General features: G+C 51.4%; 1 non-coding gene across 1 annotated transcript; it reads right to left on the bottom strand.

The window, feature by feature from the left end:
* Positions 1 to 1,998: 1,998 nt before the first annotated feature.
* On the bottom strand, positions 1,999 to 2,130 carry LOC115030057. The gene has a single exon (XR_003835645.1). It is a non-coding gene; the product is annotated as a small nucleolar RNA SNORA17 (small nucleolar RNA).
* Between the last annotated feature and the right edge of the window lie 1,524 nt (positions 2,131 to 3,654).

Here is a 3,654-nt window from a genome sequence, read left to right on the forward strand (position 1 = left end):
GCCCTGCCAAGGCAGTGGAGGTTAGAAAATGTGATTAATATATAGCTATAAAATGTTGCTGCCATCAGAAACGAATCAAGAAATGTTCACGGATGTAATTGTAGCACACGTGCCCACATTAAGCCGCCCCACAGAGCCCCAACCTATTGAACAGCGGCCATCAAAACCCACCACCTTAGTGGCGATTGTCAACAGTCAGTGACTGACTGCAGCAGAGACCCTGGCTGCAGTTAGCTCACAGGGTCTCCAATGCCTTTCTTTGCATTTAGCTTTCAAACAAAACAAAGCAAAACAAAACACCAAAGATGTTATCCTGGAAGTAATGGGACCTTGTTCTCAAAGGCAGAGTGAGGTGAGATTTGATGTGCTAGAATCTATTTCTTTTTTAATTTATCTTTTTAACTTTTTATTGGCTTTTTGTTAATTTCTCACCATGCGTGCCAATCCCACTCATTCCCCCTCCCTTTATACCTGCCCTCCACCCTTGCAACCTCTCCCCCTAACCCCTCCCCCAACAGAGAAAAAAAAATCTCATTGTGGAAGCTGTAGTGTGTCAGTGTGTCCCACAGTGCACCCTTTTGTCCACGCTTCTTTACTTACAAATGTTCATTGCAATGACTTGTTAGTCTGGTATGAGGCCTCTGGCTTCTGTTACTCTATCAATACTGGACACCCCTACCCCCACCCCCACCCCACCCCACCCCCCAGGAGTCCTCTCAGAAATCCTGCAGTTGCCCTGTGTCATCGAGATCCTGGAGCTTTGGATCTGTAGGACCGGCCAGCAGTTCATCAATGGGGTAGATATTGGGGTGAGCCAATTCAAAGCCCTGGGTCTGGGCCTGAGAGGTATCTGAGCTGGTCAGCCTTCTGGCTCTCATGTTCTCAGACCCTCAGGGCAGCCCCACAACCAGAGCCAGCTCTACCCTGCTGCCCAGGAGAGAAGCAGGGCCTGCTCTTCTGAGTATTGCAGCCAGTGAGGGACATGGCCAACGTGGCAGACAAGTTGCAGAGCCAGTTCTCCCACACTTTTGGGGCTAGCTCACTCACCACCAGCTCCCTGCCATGAGGGTCAGCTCCAGTGTGTTGCCCAGGCAAGGTGCAGGTTCCACTCTCCTGGGTGCTGTGGCTGATGAGGGGCCGGGCCAGCTCTCCTGCTCTTATGACCCCCAGGGCCAGGTCTGCTGCCTGCCATAGGTGTGTGTGTGGGGGGAAGGTATCTCTCTCTCAACTGTGCCACCTCACTGGAAATGAGTGGTAGGGCCAGGTCTCCTGCTCTCCTGCCCCAGGTCAGCTTTCTCACAATGCCCAAGTGAAGGGTAGGGTCAATTCTGCAGAGCCCTCAGACATCAACAGCTCCCCAGACAGGTGGCAGCCCAGACCAGGGGATGCCTACCTGGGCTTTGGTGGTAACAGACCCTTGCTGCTACTGGGCCATGGACACAGATGTGGTCCCAGGTAGCAGCACAGGCCAGGACTCCACCGTGGTCCTAGGTGGTATCATCAGATAATCACATCAGGCTCTTCCTCCAGCCTCCAGTTCTGCCTCTCTTCATTATGCCCACATCCTTCTGTTTCTGTTTCTCTTCCATCTCTCCACCACTTACTTGCTCCTCTCAGTGGTACCCAGGGTCTCCGAGTGCCTGGGGTCATCTCAGGAGTGCAATGCCCTGTTCATGCATTATGGCACTGGGCAGGGGTCATCTCAGACACGGTCTGCCCCACCCCATCCCCCTAGGTCTGCACAGTGCCAGACTGGTGGTTATCTCCGGCTCATTCCTCACCTGACCCACCGGAATGACCCCTTGAGAGGCTCGTCTCTCTCAAGTTCACTCCTACCTGGGACCAAGGACCCCAGGTGAGGTTCTTCTAGTCTCTGGCTTGCTCCCCATCCTGGAAGCTCTTCCAAGCCCTCTGGCACCAGACTGGTGGCCATCTTAGGCTGGCTCCCTCTCCAGGACCCTGGTGGCCTCATTGTCTCAGGCTCCCACTTTTTCAGGGAATATTAGGCCACACTAATCCATTCAGAAGTTCATAGGTCAGAACACTGAGTGTAGATGTGGCCTCTCCTCTCTGCCGTCTACTGGCACACGCGTGACAGAGCAGCCACACCCGCAATGCCTCTAGGGCAGGTTAATTTTTGTTTTTAATTTCGTGTATGTGTGTGCCTGCATGTGGATATATGCAAGTGCTGACAGAGGATGTCAGAGGGATTAGAGCTCTTGAAATGGAGATACACGTGGTGTGAGGTACCTGATATGGGTGCTGGGAACCAAACCCAGGTTCCCTGGGACTACACTTCATCCAGGAGCTAGCTGCCTCTTCAGCCCTGGTTGGCTTCTAAGATAAAGGAATCATCGTGTGAAGAAAAGGAGAAGGAGAGAAAAAGGGGAAAATACACAGCCATGTTTTCATTCAACCTGTGTTCTGGAGTGATTTTCTAACTGGGAGAGAAAGAAATTGTTGAGACGTGACAAAGCTGTGCGATTAGAAAGCTGAGGTCTGGCTGGCCTCACCTTCCCGGGAGGAACTCCCTCAGCAGGAACAGACTACAGCAGACCTGAGTGGCAATGAGCCTGTGCCGTTTATGATTCAGAAAACAGAGTTTCACTGTGGCTACGTGAGCTAAGGGCTGAAGCTTACAACAGCCTTGTTAGAGAAGGGTGCATCTAGAAGCTCACACCGCAAATCCACAAGTGTGTCTCCAGGAGTTAAATTCCAGTGTCCACTGTTTGGAAGAACGTGGTGAGATCTGATACAGGAGGGTGCTCCGTTCACCATCCTTTCTGAGTGGGCTGCGTGGAGTTAGTAGGTGTGAGACACAGTACCCACTCTGACATCTCTGTGGTGAATTTCCCCACGAGTGGAAAGGTGTACAGTGCAGAGTAATTGAGGCCGGGATCAGTACAGGTGCCCCAGGAGTCCATCTAAGCTTCCTCAGCATCCCTGCCAAGTTGGGAGGAGATGAGACTTACGTCATCGATGTTGCCTACAGTCCTTTCCCACTGTAGGTCCCAGCATTCCCGGGGCTTTGTCTTCTCCACACACGCTCAGAGGTCTGGATGCATCATTCCTTGTTAGCAATGCTCTCCCAACCTTGGTGTACATCCTCCTGTGAGAGTTTCCAGCTCAGCCTTCTTGGGTAGCCCCTCCCGACTATCTCAGAGAGAGCGTTCTTGCTCTGTCTTGTTCTTACAAATGTATGCTCTTGTTCCGTGTCAGCACTCGAGGCTTCTTGATTCATTCTGTTCTATTATCACCTACAACCTACTTTTCTGACTAAAGGTTCATTACCAAGAGTCAGGAGGGTCTCCAAGTTCATTGGTGAAACCAGACAAGAGAATGTCCCTTTCTATTGGACACTAACAGACTGAAGGGCCTCCTGATGTCACAGTATACTTGGCTGCTTAACACAGACATCAGTGTGACCTTGGCCTGAGTCCTCTGACACTTGCTACCTATGGGATACAGCCAAGAAACACGCCCATCTTAAGCCTCCATCTTCTGATGTGTGTGTGTGTGTGTGTGTGTGTGTGTGTGTGAGAGAGAGAGAGAGAGAGAAGGAGAGAGAGGCATACACCCATGTTGGGGGTTGGTCTTGTATACTGTATACTCAGATGTTGATTTCTGTGCCCAGAGATCCGGTTACAGTTTAGA

Source organism: Mus caroli, chromosome 19 (genome assembly GCF_900094665.2).
Source record: "Mus caroli chromosome 19, CAROLI_EIJ_v1.1, whole genome shotgun sequence".
NCBI lineage: Eukaryota > Metazoa > Chordata > Mammalia > Rodentia > Muridae > Mus > Mus caroli.